At 41.9% G+C, this 19,178-nt stretch overlaps 1 pseudogene; it reads right to left on the bottom strand.

Annotated features, from left to right (window-relative positions):
• Nucleotides 1–16,249: 16,249 nt before the first annotated feature.
• On the bottom strand, nt 16,250–16,820 carry LOC147465486 (uncharacterized; annotated as a pseudogene).
• Nucleotides 16,821–19,178: the final 2,358 nt, after the last annotated feature.

The raw sequence follows: 19,178 nt of genomic DNA, 5'->3' as shown, positions 1-19,178 counted from the left end.
CCTCTCACTTTCAATACTTCCTCTTTTGCATCTGCTAGGTCCATCTCTCGCAGGCTACTAATAGCCTTTTGACATTGGAATTGTAGCTTTATACGCTCTAGATATACTTCAATGTCAAACGACTAGATGAGTTTACCTCCGGAGACCTTTGATAATTTCTCTTGTACGTGGAGACACCGGTTTCGGTTCTCTTTCTGAAGTGTTTGGTTTGCGCAAGGTGTCAGCTTCTAGATCTTTGACTTTTGGCACTTCATTAGGCTTCTCTTGCTCTTGTTTTTTATCAGTTCGGGGAGCCTGCTCCGTCCTTCCAGAATCTTTCACTTGGCTGTGTTCTTGTATCTCTGTAGGAATTTGTTGTTGAGAGGTTGCGGTTTCCTTACTTGCCTCTATCTCTTTGTCCTCATTGACTTGCTACTCCGAAGGTGGCGGTTTTTGACCATTGTTTTGCATCTCAATTGCACCTTGTGACTCTTTAAAAGGAGGAGTGGTTGGTTTGGTGGAGAGCGGTGGCACAATTTTTGAGTGGAGTTCAAGAGGCTCCACCCCCGTCTCCTCCCTTGGTGGCTCCTTGTCATCCATTTCTTTGCTATTAAACCTAGAGGAATCATCCAAAGATTCAAGTTCACTAATGTTTGTTTCCATCTCTTCGCTATCAGATGTCCATCTTCGAGAACTTTGTCATCTTGTTTCTTTGTTATATGCACAATAGAGGGTACTACCACTGGTCGGACAACATGCTTTGACTTGTGCTTCCAATTGAGACTCTACTTATAGCAATTAGTCTATCATTCCAAGTGCTTGATAGGCAATCCTAGTCAGCACTAGCCCTCCGTTCATGTAAGTCTGTTCCGCTCACTCCTCTTGAGGTTTGCGTCGACTACGTTTTTTAGAATAGAAGTAACGAACCACCCTTTGCTTTGAAAGCCCCATGGCCATTACTATTGCAATGTGCAGATTAGGCTCTATGTTCCTTGGCGGCTTTTAGACTTTGAGATGTTGGGATATCAACTGTAGTGGTAATTCCGTCTCAGAATAGACTAGATCCTTGTAGGTGAATTTGTGACCTTGCTGCTTGATGAATGCTTTGTCATTATTTGTGGCCTTTGTCTTGAGCGACGGGTTATGGTTTCTTGATGGTAGATGTAAAGCTTGGTTGATCAGATAAGAGCTGATCCAAACCTTGTAGGTGAATTTGTGACCTTGCTGCTTGATGAATGCTTTGTCATTATCTGTGGCCTTTGTCTTGAGCAACGGGTTATGGTTTCTTGATGGTAGATGTAAAGCTTGGTTGATCAGATAAGACGTTATCCAAACCTTTACTATCCCTCCATCTTTGCCTTTATTTGTGGCCATTGTCTTGAGCAACGGTTTATGGTTTCTTGATGGTACATGTAAAGCTTGGTTGATCAAAAAAGAGGTGATCCAAACCTTTACTATCTCTCCATCTTTGTAGGTCAAGGTGGCCTCACTATTATATAAATTGAGCTCATCAGCTCATGTGCTCTCTGAAAATCTGATCCCCATGGCTGAAGTCTGAAGAAAGTGTCCATCTGGAGACACGTGGACATTTCAATAACTTCTTGTTGTTGCTGGTGCAACATTCATAGCTCCTTTGGGAAAATAGTGGTTTTCACCTTGTGCCATCCGTAGCCTCAAATCATCCAATAAAGACATTTGCTAGTATTTTTGCCAGCTCCTCTTCAGATATGTAGGCTTTCTCATTTGATGATATCTCCACCACCTGGAAGGGGGGGGCTTCTCATTGCTTCCTTGGTCATCTATAAGGCATTCTGTCAATAGATTTGCATGTAATTAGTTCCAGAAGTTGGTTAAAAAGTTGTCGAGAAAGTCGAAAAAACACAAATTTGACAATAAACTGTAGGCTCCTCATAGTAAGCTGTTGGTGGCAACATTGGCTAACTTATGAGTGACTCGATTGGCTATTCGTACCACACAATGGCCTTGTTGTCATGAGGCAAAGGTGGTTGTTTTCTCAACACAAGTTGCAGTTGTCTCCTCCTTGTGTTGCGTTATTGGATCCAATATGGTACCTCGGAGGTGGTGGCAATCGTTGCACCATTGGAGGTCCACATGGTCTTTCCCTCACATAATTTCGGTTATAAAATCATTCATTAGTATTGTGATTGGTGTATTTCTACTTGATGGCACACCACTTCAACACTCATGGAGCAATGACTGCTTGTAGCTATTATGGCCTCATATTGGGATTATGTCGGTCCATTTGATTCATTATGTGGATCACCTCTTCAATGACGATTCACATTTTGTGTGATTGGAGTAGGAGCACTACGTTTTGTAGTTGACTCGTTGGCTATAGAAGAGGCATTGCTAGTGTTTGTTTCTATGTCCTCAATTACCTCCCCATATGTCTTGTAGCTATTGACTAGATACAACGCTTACCTAGTGACTTGTTCAAATGTGGTGCATGCTTTCAGGTGTAAGTCCTTTTTTAGAGTTTCGTTTCTAAGACCTTCTATAAACAGAGCCGATAAGCACTCATCTTGTGGTAACTCTCGCAATGGACATCTTTCAACGTATTGCTTGAAGCGAAGTGAAGCTTCTTTCACCTTTTCATTTTCCTTTTGTTTAAAAGCATAGATTTGTGAAACCGTGTTGTGCTTGATGCCCCTCTTAAAGAATTCCTCGGCAAACTCTAGCAAGAGTTGATCAATATTCAAGAAATATCTAGTGTTTAGTGGTTGGAACCACCATCCCTTCCAATGTCAACCCAAAGCCTTGATAGTGCATATGGAAATCCGTGACTTTTTCTCTCCTTAAGACTTGCTTAAATATGGAAACATGTGTGTATGGATCTCTCGATCCGCTATACTTCTTCGGCACACATTTAGCTACTTGAAAAGGTTGCATTTTTTGAGTTTCTACTACCATTCTCATCATTCTAGGTTCTCCTACCATTTCACCTCTCATCTCATACCACTGATAGGTACTCTCGATGGAGTTTGGTCAGTTACCCTTTCCTTTGGTCTCACGCTCGTTTGTTTTCGGCTGTGTTGTTTTCTGAGACAGTAGGTCTGTGCATGCTAGGGGTAACATAGTGTTGATGGAGTGGTCCCCCAAAGTATGTATATCCCTCAAGCCCGTTACGGCTCACCGCCGAATATCTTCGACCATACTTTTCTTCTACGTATCTCTCTCCACTTCATATATAAATACATACAAGAATTTTTGCTCCGTTAACTCCCTCACATTGGGCTCGTCACACCGGTAATAGAGAATTTGCTCTCCGTTATCATGCTTATATAAACCCACATGTGTATTGTCGTTGCTAACGTGAGTAGCCACATGTATATTGTCAGTGCTGATGTGAGTAGCCACATTTACTTGTCTAAGCCTGGCATTAGGAATGTCTAGCTCTGGCAGCTTCTCCTCAAGCTCTACATCAACCTTTTTCTTTGTGCTTGTTAATCCCCATGTATCCATAATAAAGGGATTATGCACAACTACAGACATGTACTATGAGCTTGAGCTCACTAGGTCTCTCTTCTATTTTAACGCAATAACGATCCATACCATCTCTGTAAAGCTTGGCACCCTGCTCATTTTCAAACTGTAAGTGAAAAGGTTTCATGGTTGGTGCTGAATGAGATGGTCCAACTCCCATTTTGGGGTCCTCCTTGAAACTCACATTTTTGAATCCCTCAACCATATAGGTATGAGATCTCTCCAAGTGAACTTGTGGAACGACATCATCTAATGCACTAGCAAGCCTATCACTCTCAAACCTAGCAAATTGCTTATGTCCTATGTCACCACACCAGGTCATCATGCTATTTTGGCACTCAAACAAAGTCCAAATGCTATGAAACTTTAGGAGGAGGTCTAAGACACCTAAGGGCACAATCCTAACAAGTTTGGTATCATTTTGATGAGGTACCTAAATCACAATCCATCATGATCAAGGTCCTAAAAACTCCAACAAAACATACAGAAGGATCACCCCAAGAACACTCTCTTATGGTCAAAACCTCAAAAAACAACCATTAATTCACTTAAAATAGACAATTTATCTTGCTAACACATTATCGCAAACCACAACAGAATTGACACTGATTACACTTGAATGAAAAAGAAGTAGACAAGGAACATGCTGCAAGTTTTGAGATCAAAATGTGATTACCAGAGCTCAAGATATGACGATTACAAGGCATGTAAGCATAGCTGCTCTCAGGCGTACGCTCGAACTCAAAAACCTTCAAAGATGATAATGTCCCTTTCTCACTTACAAAGATAAACTTTATACCTAGGGATTCTTGGCCAATGGCTAGCTTTACAAGGCTCATACCAAATGAACTTTACGACTCAGATTTGTGTAGACAGACTCATGAAATATTTGATTAAGATAAGAGGCTTTCTCATAATTACAAGGCTTCTCGCAAAAATAATGATGGCTATTCAAAATTTTAGAGCTCATGAAGAAGGGGTCAACTAGTAGGGCACCCGTCTGGTTTGACTGCCAACACCTAGTCCTCCTGAGGCAAGGCGACTACTGGTGGCAGTAGTGAAGCTTTGGTGGCAACTCGGGGGGTCCTGTGTGACAGGTGATGGGGACGTTGGCTCCTGCCCCTTTGTTGGATTTCTTGATCGTGTCGATTCTGCATGAAGGGCATGTTGGGTTGGGATGTGAGATTGCTCATCATCGTGGCATCCTCCTTGCAAGTATCTGGGCTTGGTTGGTGATATTTTGGTGCTTGCTACTTGATTTGTATAAGGGTTTGGGGGCTCCTTGTAAAACCCTATGGTCGCTTCTGTACTATTGGTCTTACTTGTGGTGATGTGTGTGTGGGATCCTATGATGCCATGGATTGTTTAGAGCATGGCTTATGATGTAATTTTTTGAGTTTAATGGTTCATATACTACTGTCACAATTGTAAGTTCTGCAAAAAAAAGGTTTCTAGTTGTTTTCGACAAGCATGGAGGACCTTATAGATCTTAAAATCTCTTTTTTTTGTCATACTCACAATTGTGTGTGGAAAAATTAAATTTGTAAAACATAGTGTCATTACAAGTTCCTCACAACAATCACAGGAGCCCAACCATCCACGAAAAGAATTACAACATTTCCAAGAAAAGCCACTAAGGGCAATAAAAGCTATCGTAGACAAAAGGTGCGGCAAAGATTGCCAGTTTAGCATGACATTGCTGTAGAGTTTTTTTGTTTAGGCAACACCAATTATTAGGCCATTCCATGAGTGGTTGGTGACCACTGTCATTAGTTTGATTTTGGTAATAATTGAGGACATTTACTTTTTAACTCAAGGTATGTAAAGAAAATGGATATTTGAATAATTGTGGTTTATTTGGATTATATTTTATTGACAATGAAATGAAGATTATATAATTTTTATGGTCAGATGATATGGTGATGTGGATCAACAGATCAATGTGTCACATTGGACGCTTTAAGAATGGCTTAAAGTATTTATGCAGACGGCATGCACCGATTATTACTAGAGCAATTATACTTTTGATGTAAGTAGAGTTTATGGATAGTTCCTATTTGGAAGCAAAGTGCATTGTATCTATTTGATATGGTCTTTTCACTCATATATTAAATATGTATAGAAGGAATAGTATTGCTTTGTGGGGGGGTGAGGGGAGATTGTACTCTGTGCTCATGTCACTCATCTTCTCTTCTTATCCTCTCCCTCGCTTGCATGCATAGCACTCAAGTTTTTGAGATGCACATGTCTTCTAGCTCTCTCTCTCTCTCTCTCTCTCTCTCTCTCTCTCTCTCTCTCTCTCTCTCTCTCTCTCTCTCTCTCTCTCTCTCTCTCTCTCTCTCTCTCTCTCTCTCGCGTGATTTGTGCTTTTCTAGTTATTTTGATGGGCATCATTCTCTCTCTCTCTCTCTCTCTCTCTCTCTCTCTCTCTCTCTCTCTCTCTCTCTCTCTCTCTCTCTCGCGTGATTTGTGCTTTTCTAGTTATTTTGATGGGCATCATGCTTTTGTCTGTTGTAGAGGCAATCAACTTAAATTGAGCCACCTCCACATGGGCATCATACAATGAGATTTTTTTTGGGAATCCCTCGCCTTTAAGCCATCTTCCATGCTTACTCTCGATCAAGTTGGTTCTTGGAGTGTTAGCCCCATTGCTACTTATCTCTACTGCTGTCATGATGCTCCCTCAATGTGCAATACACATCTCCCATCAACTCAACCAAGAGTCCATTGCGAGATGTTTTCTTCCATGCAATTTCCATTGTGCCACCATTGTCGAAGGAGACAAGACTCTGCTATAGTTGCCTCTCTAAAGGGGGCTAAACGCCACTTTTGCACATGTCTTTGTGAATTTGTTGAGATGAAGAAGCAATGTACTTTGTTGTGTGTGCCACCATGCTTTGCTTCCAATGAAAAAGGCAAGATCGCTCTCAATGTTGTAGAAAGTTGTCTTTCCTACCATAGAACACGGACTATATTCCAGTTGGCTTGAGCTTCGTTGTCCATAAAACCATGGAAATCAGCTCTCTCATATCCATGCCCCTCCATAACTTCATTTTATTCACTACCGCAAAAGAATTTGTGCTTCCATGTCCTCCTCTTTCATCTCACAAGTTGCAATAGTGAGGAGATCTTGCATGCTATAACTAAGACATTCATATTAGTATACATATTATTAGTCATTTTTAAAGATACGTCAAACTTGAAAAATATGTTCTAAAATAACGAACCTTGGATCATAAACATGGCATGCCATGGTCACCCAATTCACCACTCAGTGAGTGTGATCGAGGTGTGATCAAATTGCACCCAAGCATGTCAGAGATCACCAGTTCCACTTCGTCGCATCCAATTAACCAAATCCAATCCAAAGGTAGGCCCAACCGTAGACATCTTGAACACAAAGCACCACTCCTCTTTTGCTCCTTGCTTGGGAAACCTGCTTCTATGAAAAAAATCATACATGAAATCCCTTTTTAGCCGCAACAAAGAGTCTACACTGAAGCTCTCCTTCGTTGGCCCATGTCTTGTTGCTACCACAAACCTGCAAAACCTGTATTACAAAATTTAGCTACTTTAAAATAAGATGCACAAACAAGTAATCATCCTCACCAATTGTCCTCCAGTAAGGGGCCCATTGTTTTAGTAACATTTACAAATTCTTTCTCATCGCCAAGTACATGGTGAGGGTCCCCTTCTTGCATCAAATTTGTTGTCACAATTTTCTTTGCCACACACATTCATACCTTTTGTGTACCTACATGTCTGTCTACATTGAGGACTCATGCAACCATTTCTTTGGTTTTATCAGTAAGTCCTTTGGATGTACCATCCCTTATGTCATGCTGATGATTTCCTTGATGTACCATCAATCTGTTCATGCTTCTATCCCATGGCATGCCATAATATACGAAGCAATCACATGTATGCAAACAAATGGGTGTTGTCCACAATAGTGGCAAGTAAGTTTTCCTCCAAGTCCATCACAAAACTCGGCCATACATGGTAATTTTAACATACCACCATTGAAATGCGTCGTGTTTGACCTCCCAAAATTAACCAATTTGGGACAACTTTCATAGAGACACTTTTAGGACACCTACATAATGGCTTTTGTGACACACTCCAAGAAATGCGATGTTCGAGATTTGTAGTTTGGTCCATTGGTGTGGATCATACTTATGTTCCATATCTTAAGGTCAGTGGAAACTCAAACACCATGTTACCATTGTACACCTTTGGAATTTTTGACACTTGCTTGGTTTCCACCATCTTTGAAAGAAGCTTTGTCAAGGTGTTGGGCTTCGTCATTGAGTTAAAAAAAGGAAAAATACGATTTTTTCTCCGTACCTCGGTAGAGTTTTGCAATTCTTGCTCCCCATAAAGTTGTTTCTTGCTTGGGCTAGTAAGGTCGACTAGAGGAGTAGCCATGCCATTTGAATTTGAGACTATGTTACCTTCAACCACCACCATGAACTTTGTAGAGATAAATTTTTCCACAACATAAAACTCCTCTCCTATGTGATTGTTTATTTTCTCTAGTGGCACTGTTAACTGTTGGCTCTCAACCATGACAATGGTATGTAGAGCACTAAATGTTTGTGGTGCAACATGCTCTTGTAGATATCTCCCATTGGTAAAGCATTTCAATGGTAACATTGGTTAAGGACATTTTATATTAATCCTAATATTTATTAGTATTATTCAATTATTTTTTAAAATCCACATTAAAGTATTTCAAAAAAATTGTATTCCATTACCTGAGAGAGTTCTTTTGGACGCATAATGTCGTTGCTCAACAACATTATAAAAAAGAAATTGGAACCTCTAACGCATAAAAAATAGTCCCATCCATGTTACAAAAAAGATCTTGCGTGTTAAAAACAAAAAAAAAACCATTACAAAGGTAGCATTTGCCAACCAAGGAGAGCAGAGAGTACCTTTTGAATGAAGATGATTACAAGGCAAACTATGATTTGGCGATGAAAGAGACTGAGAACTTTTTTGTGTGTAAGGGATTGGAGATAGCGATCTTAGCCAATCCCGAGAATGGAGTGGAGTTGTTTTGAACATGCATTTAGTTTGTGGGTTGGGGAGATAAGGGTTGCAAAATGATCCCCTTTAGAGTGTTCGAGGTTGCATGGGTGCACATTAATCTTGTGAAGTAAGTGTTATTTGCTTTTGAATGCACTATTTTTTTTTAAAATTGTCAAAGATGGTGTCCAATGATACATTGCAAAAAATGTCGCTTGGTTGATAGTGACCAAAGGCATCTATTCCGAGAAGCCATTCTTGCAGTGGTTGAAAATGCATGTTTATTGGTGGTAGCTAAAAAGGTGAGCGTAGTAACATTAGAGTACGGGATCATATCTAGTATTACAACATTACTAATGCTTGGAGTGTAGGGGTGTTTTGAGCTTGGCGGAGAAGATGGAGGCTGAGAACTCCACAATGAAGAAGTCACACGTACACGCCACATGCAATTGTGGCCTGTCTCTTGGTGAGGCAATGCAGTCTATTTGACAAGATAACTTTGGCAAGGATTTTGTGATGTAGAATCCAACCATACGAGCCACAAACAACATAGAGGAGCATCTGCATTTTGTATGAACTGTTTGAGGCTTGCTACACAAGTATTGAACTATAAAGGTTTATTAGGATGTATGATTCAAATTGTGTGTTTTGAATAATGGAGTTGTTCCTCTTGTAATTTGTAGATGGCGGTTGGGTGCCCTTAGGTCAAGTCTTTGTAGTCCATACCCCGAGCATCCTAGCCACACGTGGGTATAGTTTGACAGAGAGGAGAGTGGGATCTATCCCAACAATTGGATAAACAAGCTCCATGATAAGGATACATGGAGAGATCTCCATGGTTCTTGGACTATGTGGATGGCGAGTTTCCCGAAAACAAATTCTCTCCATGGTTCTTGGACTATGTGGATGGCAAGTTCCCCAAAAACAAAGCCGAAGAATACAACAGTAAGTTATGTTTTTCTTATACAACTATCATGGTTTGGTTTGGTATAGTGTCCTCACTATTTTTTTTGGATTTGCAGCATTACACACGGAGGCTAGGGAAAGGGAAAAAGAGGAAATGTCACCATCAATCAGCCTCCCATCGATGCCATTCCCCTAGCATGGCCAAGGGAAGTCCAAGCCCAAAAACCATAGCTGATGGACCTACACAAGGTAAGAAGAGAGAACAACTAGTCATCGAAGAATTTGAGGAGTTTTTGGAAGAGCTTTAGAGTGAAAGGAGCGAGCAACAAGGTGGCGAGCCAGATTATCAGCAGGGTGATTTTGAGAGGTACTTGGAATCATGGAGGTCTAGTCCATCTTAGTGGTTTGAAATCTTGGGGTTTGATGCAAACCATATCCGTCGCTACTGGCAAAGCAAGGGCAGCCACCCACTTTCGGCGAGGCCACTTGCTTGCTTTCTAGTAGGTAAAAAATGCAACCACACACCAATGTTTTTTTTAATAAATTTAATGGTTCTTAACATTGGATTAAATTTTGGATGTAGTGCAATTTCGGCTCACTCTAACGCAAAAATGGTAGAAATTGTGAGTGTCGGAGTGGTTTCCATATATCTTGTAGTACTTGTTGAGATAGACCATCTACGAAAGGCGTTGGTGGATCCAAAATTCAATCTTGAATATTGATTACTTCTAAGAACTTATTCTCTATGAAATGGCACATCAAAACTTGGTAATTGTTGTTCTTACTATAGTTTAATTTTTTATGAGGATCGTGTTGGGGATGTTTAACTATCCTTGGTTTGAAGGCAAGTTAATTGAAGAAGTTTTATCTTCAAGTGAGATTTTCTCAAATATTATATTTTATTTGAAAAGTGTTTGAAGGACATGGTGCGAATGGTCTTGGAAGTAAAGTCACCAAGGGTTCTTTATAAATTGCCAAAGAATCACTACTTTCATTCATTTGCAAGTTTCTATATGTTTTTTTTACACAAGTTACTCCTTTAGTCTTCTCACATTCTCACATTTACCATGCTGAGGAGAAACCACAGACAATGTGGTCAATGTGGGCCACCCACACAACGCGGGCATGGCCCTCAACATGGTCCCCCCCCCTTGTTGATCCCATCAACAATGTGCATGCTAATGAAATTCTTAACATTGTTGATGCGGTGAATAATATATTCATAGCACAAAGTGCATGCAGCTACACGGAGGCTTTCCACGCAGTCAATGAGGCCACAATGTCCCTGCTCAATGCCATGTATCAGCTTGATTTAAATGCACATTCAACCGCACTCGACATTGAGCAAGTTGTCCTTATTGCCACCCGACAATGCAATCATGTTTTGAGGGGGACATGGTTATTGCACCCCACAAGAGTGTGCAGTGTTCGAGCGACACGTGGAGACTTGGGTAGAATTATGGATGACATACATTGTTGTGTAAGGTCAAGCGAATGGAGCGACCAATGACAACAATACAACACTAGCAATGAGGACAACTAGATTCCCCATTGTAAGCTAGTGTTAGAGCAATAAATCTGTGAACCCATATGAGTTTTTTGAACTATTTTGCTTTGCTCCATATCTATCTCATTGTAGTTGTTGTTTTAAGATGTGTACTTTCAACCATTTTAATATTACTCTATATGGGTTTGTTATTGCATCTTTTCAATGTTGTTCATCCATTGATTTTTGAGAGGACAAAGTCAATTGTGGATTGTAAACATTGAAATTGGCTTGTTGCAAATGATTTGTGTGCATGTATCATTGTCTGATTGATGACTAATCTTGTTGCACGACATATATTGTGATTTTTGAAAAGAGTGTGCGTGCTCTAATCCGGGTATATTTTTTGTTCGTGTATACGAGTTGGATTTATCAGGACAAAATTTGGATTGGATTATCTTAGATTGTAAACCCTTAGAATTGGATTGTTGAGTCGGGTGTATGCCTGCATGTGCGTGTGGCCCGCGTGTGGTGATCAAGCTTGTATATGAGTGTATGAGTGTACATGAGATAGGCAAAAAAAAAGAGATCTCTAAATGATGGATGTTTGATCGAGGTGTGTTCGCCAAGAAATAAATTCAATGTGTGTGTGTGTGTGTGTGTGTGTGTGTCAGAGAGAGAGAGAGAGAGAGAGAGAGAGAGAGAGAGAGAGAGAGAGAGAGAGAGAGAGAGAGAAGAAGAAGAAGAAGAAGAAGAAGAAGAAGAAGAAGAAGAAGGAGAAGAAGAAGAAGGAGGAGGAGGAGGAGAAGAAGGAGAAGAAGAAGAAGAAGAATAGGAGAGAAGAGAATTTTAACATCGTAGGAAACTATCATAAGAGACCTTAAAGATCTATTCGAGAAGCAGAGTTGAACTCAAGACCTGTTATTCAAGAGGGAAATGGCATAACCAATCTACCACATTTGGATGATAGAAATGTTATACCATTTTCCTCTCTTTTTAGTGCCCCCCCCCCCCCCCCGCAACACACACACACGCACCTGTGTGTGTGTGTGTGTGTGTGTGTGTGTGTGTGAGTGATGGGTTCGAAGGCAATAAGCTCAAGGTCGCTTAAAGGTGAAGGCAGCCATAGCTCAGACAGTTAGAGAGAGAAGACTACACACCTTTTGAAAAGTGGACTCAACACACAAAAAGCTAGTAATACTTTTAGCATAGGGTATATACAGCATAGCTGGGGCTTTATTTATGAATAAATCTGGAGTGGGTATCCGGCTCATAACTCTCCATGTAGCCCTTCTTAGAAGCTTACAACTCATAGGACAAATGACAATAGCAAAGAATATGCACATCTAGAGGTGTTTCCCATGGTCGCTGAAGAAGAACATGCCTATCTCAACAATCCTCCCCTTAGGCATGGACTATACTGAAGCAAGCTGGGTTGAGACTCAATGCCACACAGGCAAGCAATCACACAGACTGGGGTAGTCACACAGACTATGGCAGTCACACATATTAAATCATGGTCTCAAACAAACATGGTGTCACACAGACTCAAGGATTCCTCCCCTTCAACATGCTCTCAACATGAAAGGCAAAGGATAACCATATCTATAACTGTCAGTGTCTACTCTTAGTAGCACCTTCCCTCGCTCCTAGTCATCTTCATCATTTGATATGATTTGTTGCTGCCACCGCTGCAGCCTGTGCATATTTTGTTGACGATAGCTTCACCTTTGGTTCTCTTCTTGACAATGACATTTAGCATACATAACATTGTGTGAATGATGTCACCACAAGGGATTCTTTCGAGGAAGGTCTTACCTCCCGAAATAACTGGGGCAGTGTCTAGTCCTCTCACATCTCTTGTATATAGTTTTGGCAGACATAATGAAAGGCAAGGCTTTGTTATCATGCCTTGAGTGTAGGAGAAAATAAAATGCATAATAAAACGCGAAGTATGCAATGCTTTTGTACATATGCAAAATATGCTTGTGCAATGCTTTCGAAATGATTGAGACTTGAGAGAATGTGCGAAGTCAAAAGGTTTCAAAAAACTTTGAAGCTCGATTGTGTGCCTTGAGTGGAAGCTTTTAGCCGTGCGTACTTTGAGAATTAGACTTTGTAATTTTTGAATGCCCAATGCAAGGCTGTGCAGTTTGTAGGTGGGTCTGAGAGCGACTTGCCATCAAGTTCACGGGTTGAACATGGGGTTGATTATGCTGGCTACAAGGGTGGGGATATCGTTGTATTATGCTGAGGCACGTGAGATTGGACGAGCTGTGCGTGGGTATGAGGTCTTATTTATCATAAAAGGTTACAATGCATTAAAAAAAATGAAAGCTTGCAAAATTTGTCGATTGCAAAACAAGCAAAATCCGTCCAAGGTGCAATGAGAGTATCTTGGAGCTATTCAATGAGCAGAAACTGCAAGAGGGGGCGCCTTCATGCTGTGATTGCATCCACGAGGTCCGATTGGAGGAAACCATCGTCGATCAACAACGTGTGTGTGTGTGTGTGTGTGTGTGTGTGTATGTGTGTGTATCAAAATAATGCTGCAGTAGAGCTTCGAATTGCATTGGTTTGCATTTGTCTAAGCTAGCACTACGGTAACTTACGACTAAGGGTTGCCCTTCTTGTTGAATGTTTGCCGTAGCCTATGAGTTTCTTGTCTAGCTCGCTTTTACTGTAGCATGATGCACTATTTTCAGCTTTGCAAGTAGCTTTAATTAGGAGCTCCTTCAATCTTTCTTGCCAATTCAGTTTTACAGCGCTACAAGATGCCGACTCTAGTGTGCTCCCGGGATTGCTCTCAAATTGTTTGCTCCGCCCTCTCACACTAGAGATACGGGTACCTGGTTTTGCAGCCTTCGTTTGCACTCAGTGCTACCCTCAATTTCTTGATGGAGAGATCCCAAGCCTTCAAGGCTCTCTTAGTGTTTTTTTGCTCACGGGTTGTAGCTTGATTTCTTGCTGCAACTACACACTATCCCGTTCGGTATTTGTTGGCTTTATTGGCCACCGATTGCTCCTCAAATTGGTTGATTTTCCACGAGTTTCCCCCAACCTGCAAAGCTCAAGAGCTCTCTGCTTTACTGCTTTTGATGAAGTGCAGAGATCTACCTAACTTTGAGCTCGTAGCTCTGCTCGCTACTGCTCGACACTCTCCTTGGTACAATTCCTTTGCTCTCCTACTAGTTGCCGATTGCCATGCCCGATTGGCTGATTTTGTGTAATTAAAGGGCTTGGTTAGTAGCCTTAATTGCCTTCAAAACAAGTGTGTGCTTGATGCAAATTGGACAAATGGGTATTCTAAGGATTGTGTACGGTATTGCTAACCGGCTCTGATACGAGTTGATGGGTTCGAAGGCAATAAGCTCAAGGTGGCTTGAAGGTGAAGGCAACCACAACTCAGACAGTTAGAGAGAGAAGACTACACACCTTTTGAAAAGTGGACTCAATATACAAAAAGCTAGACTTAATATTTTTAGCATAGGGTATATACAACATAGCTTGGGCTTTATTTATGCATAAGCTAGAGTGGCTATCTCGTTGATAACTCTCCAGGTAGTCCTTCTTAGAAGCTTACAACTCATAGGACAAATGCCAATAGCAAAGAATATGCATATGTAGAGGTGTTTCCCATAGTCACTGAAGAAGAATATGCCTATCTCAACAGTGTGTGTCCTAAAAACTAATATCTAACCAACCCAAATGATTTTCTCATATTAAACTGATCACTTAATGTGGGAGAATAAACGGGAACAAGGGTTAAGATATAGACATGTGCTTATAGATCTATCTCAACACGGGGCCAATGGTAAAGGAGCCCAAATGAGAGATGGTCTATCAAAGAGCAAGGTTAACCAATGGAGCATAAGACCTTAGGGTTAGCTTCATTGAAGACCTCCAATAATGTGTGTAAAAGTCCTTTGACCTTAGGTATGACCTTAGGTAAGCTAGGGCTGAGCTTGAGGCGCGGGAACCCGACCCAGCGCGAGGTGCTTGTCCTGCTTGTCATGCTTGATGACTAAGGTGCTTGAGGTGCTTGATGATTGAGGTGCTTGAGATGCTTGAGGTGCTTGATATGCTTGAGATGTTAGGGTTGCACTTGAGGTGAGAACCCAGCCCAAGCTTAAAGTGCTTAAGGGCCAAGCTTGTGGTGGGAACTGGGCCTATGCACGAGGGGTTGAGGTGTCAAAAAGTCAAAGATTCAATCCCTACAAGGAGGGGGCGAGCCCTACATGAGGGGGGATGAGAGAGAACACCCACACACTCACACAAGGCATGCATGGTACAAAGAAAGCAAAAGGGACACTTGTCAAGTTCCTCCTCATGTTGCCCTCATTGTGTGCCTGAAGCCTATTGGTTGGCCACCCAAGGGGTCCAATGATAATTTAGGGGATTTAATTAATTGATTTTGCATTTATCAAGTCCTCTCTCTCAAAGGGGAAAGGGGGACACTTGTCTCAAGGCTACCCTTGCTGCTTGTAATGCCTCCTGCTTATGAATGGCTAGGCCTGGAGGGGTCCAATGAGCTTCAAGCATGAGCTACAAGGGGGGGTCGACCCAAGCAAGCTAGGGGGTTGCTTAGGGGGTATAATCACCCACACACACTCACAAACACTCTCATTGTGTGCTATGCAAAGTGCAAGAGCTCCCTCTCCTAGCGATCTTATCCAATCCCGAGAATGGAGTGGAGTTTTTTTGAACATGCATTTAGTTTGTGGGTTGGGGAGATAAGGGTTGCAAAATGATCCCCTTTAGAGTGTTCGAGGTTGCATGGGTGCACATTAATCTTGTGAAATAAGTGTTATTTGCTTTTGAATGCACTATTTTTTTTTAAATTGTCAAAGATGGTGTCCAATGATACATTGCAAAAAATGTCGTTTGGTTGATAGTGACCAAAGGCATCTATTCCGAGAAGCCATTCTTGCAGTGGTTGAAAATGCATGTTTATTGGTGGTAGCTAAAAAGGTGAGCGTAGTAACATTAGAGTACGGGATCATATCTAGTATTACAACATTACTAATGCTTGGAGTGTAGGGGTGTTTTGAGCTTGGCGGAGAAGATGGAGGCAGAGAACTCCACAATGAAGAAGTCACACGTACACGCCACATGCAATTGTGGCCTGTCTCTTGGTGAGGCAATGCAGTCTATTTGACACAATATCTTCCTTAAAGCTGACACAATATCTTCCTTGCTTGTTAATCCTTGCCTGAGACAAAGGCCGCAATATCCTAAAACGCTTTCGGCCCATTTATCACCAAAACTATGGATTGCTACCTCTCTGTTTACAAGAATACATTTGTGGGCATTTAGGGCTATAGGAAACTGCCAAAACAGAGCTTAGCGCTCTACACTTCTACATCTCTGTTGATGCATAGTCCGTATACTTGTTGTGGATGACCCTAATCATCTTTTCATTGAAGCTTGGGAGCTAATGTCACAGGGCGGTGTCCTTTGAGTCACCCTCCATGTGAGATCCACCTTTCTGTTGGGCAAACTGATCAATCTCCAAAGCGAACTGCAAAGAAACAATGTCGGATTATGATTCTAAGAAACAGCAATTAGAATTGAAAAGAATGAAGTACTTACTAGTGTCGCATCAGTGCGCGCAAGGGTTCTTGTTGGTTATGTCAATTGTGCCAAGATCAGTGCACTCTGAGCACATGAAATGTTTGTGGGGAGTGAAGCTACTCTCGGGAACACTCTCCTAGAAATCTTTCTCCTCATCAATGGTTTGTAGAGCTATCGCCACGAGGGAATCCATGGAATTATGTCCCTCTGGCAAGGCTAACGTGTTGATGAGGGGAGCAGAGGAGTAGTCCACTTAGAACTCGGCCTTTTGACTTGGGTTCTCTATATCACGAACCCCAACATATATTGCAAGAACAAAGAGGGCTTTGTATTGATGCATTTCAAGAGAGTGGGTAATGTCGTCAAAGAAGAGAAATTCTTGACCATCCACTATAATTAAATGCAAGGTGCGCAAGAGCAACCATTAGGATCTCATCTTCGACATCCTCCCCTTCCAGGTCTTGGTCAACATCTTCTGTTAAGTATGGAGCCTGATTTACCCTTGTAATTTTCTGTGGTAAAAGCGCACATTTGTAAGGCCCCCATTATGAGGAGAAGTCATCGTGCGTGAAGGAAAATCACTCAACGGAAACCAAAATTTTCACGGCCAAGAATCAGGGGCAACTTTAGGGGCCTTAGGGGCGGAAGCCCCCGAGACTTTTTTTTCCCTCGCCGGAATATTATGGCCGGACGGCGGCCGAAAAGTGGTCGGAAAACAACCGTCGGTTGGCCGGTGTGGCCGGTAGTCAATGGCCGATGGCCGGTGGTCGGAAGTCAATGGCCGGTGGCCGGTGGCCGAATTCAAAAGCGGACTTGTCTTCTCAAGGGCGGCCACACATGGGCGGATTGGAGGGTCCGATTTGGACTTATTCGCACAAGGGCGGCTACACATGGCTGCATCTCATAAGAGAGGGCAGCCCTTTTGGCCTATAAAAGGAGGCCATTTCTACACACATTTCAGAGTGTGAAGTTGATGCAACAAGGTGAGTGTGAGGTGGTGAGAGTGAAGCAAGGTGGGAGCTCCATTAAGGGTATAATCCCTTTGTAAACTACTTCTTGTTTTGAAGTACTAAAGCCATTGAGTGGCTGCTTTCCCGTGGACGTAGCCCACATTGGGTGAACCACGTATATCGTGTGTACTCTCTCTCTCTCTCTCTCTACTCTATAATCTCGTGTATGTAAATCTGTCTCTCTCTATTAAGTAATCTACTCAATTATCTATTTAACTACGTCTTATTTCCTAACAACTGGTATTAGAGCAAGGTTTGCTCGTAGCTAAGTTATCTCAAGGAAAGGATTCCTTGAATTGAGTGGGAGTTATGGCGGAGGAAGGGAAGCTCAAGATTGAGAAGTTCAACGGCAAAAACTACCAACATTGGAAGATGCAGATTGAAGACTATCTCTACTAGAAGGACCTCTATTTGCCACTAGACGGTCTTGCAAAGAAGCCCGCAACGATGGCAGATGAAGCATGGATTGTCCTTGATCGAAAGGCACTGGGAACAATCCGGTTAAGCTTAGCGTCAACGGTGGCCTTCAATGTTTCGGAGATGAAGACCACGGAGGACTTGATGAAGTCACTTGACGACTTCTACGACAAACCATCGGCATCTAATAAGGTATTTCTTATGAAGCGCATGTTCAATCTAAAGATGGCAGATAATGGTTCAGTTGACGACTTCTACGACAAACCATCGGCATCTAATAAGGTATTTCTTATGAAGCGCGTGTTCAATCTAAAGATGGCAGATAATGGTTCAGTTGCAGAACACCTAAATGACTTTAACACAAACATAAGTCAACTTCGATCGGTGAAAATCAATTTTGATGATGAAGTGCGAGCTCTGCTTATACTATCATCTCTACCGGATAGTTGGGACAGCCTTGTGATGGCTGTAAGTAATTCTATTTCTGGTACAAATACTCTTAAGTTTGATGATGTTGTGGGTGTTCTCCTAAGTGGGGAAATACGAAGGAGAAGCATAGGAGAATCATCAAGTGCTGCATTGTCAGTAGAAACAAGAGGAAGGCCTAAGGAGAGGTTCAAAAACCAAAAGGGTCGTGATCGCTCAAGACAAAGCAAGTCACGCACAAAGTCAGTTCTTGAATGCTGGAACTGCGGCAAGAAGGGCCACGTCAAGAAGGATTGCTGGTCCAAGAAGAAGAAGGATACAGAGTCTCAAGACAACAAGCCAACATCGGAGGCCAATGTGGCAGGTAAAGTAGAGCAAGATGCTCTACTTCTCTCATTAGACAATGTGTCTAATTCCTGGATAGTAGATTTCGGGGCTTCATTCCATGCGACACCACACAAGCAACATTTCCAAGACTACACCAAAGGTAATTTTGGGTATGTATACTTGGGAGATAATGAAGCTTGTGAGATTGTCGGCAAAGGTACAATTTTTGTCAAAACTGCTAACGAAAATGAATGGAAGCTTAAAGATGTTAGGCATGTTCCTTCTCTTCGCAAAAATTTGATCTCTACAGGACAATTGGACGATGAAGGTCACAATATTGCATTCGGAAACAAATGGTGGAAGATCTCAAAGGGATCTTTGGTGGTTGCCAAGGGAGAAAAGGTCGGTACACTTTACTTGTGTACTGTTAGCACGCAACCTTTAGCTTGTGCAGCAACTACAGAAGTTGACAGTGCGGTGTGGCACTACCGACTTGGGCATATGAGTGCCAAAGGAAT

This window comes from Adiantum capillus-veneris, chromosome 1 (genome assembly GCF_014529385.1).
Source record: "Adiantum capillus-veneris isolate H3 chromosome 1, ASM1452938v2, whole genome shotgun sequence".
Taxonomy (NCBI): Eukaryota; Viridiplantae; Streptophyta; class Polypodiopsida; order Polypodiales; family Pteridaceae; genus Adiantum; species Adiantum capillus-veneris.
Note: the sequence above shows the minus strand (reverse complement) of the source record. Positions and strands in the feature narration are given on the sequence as shown.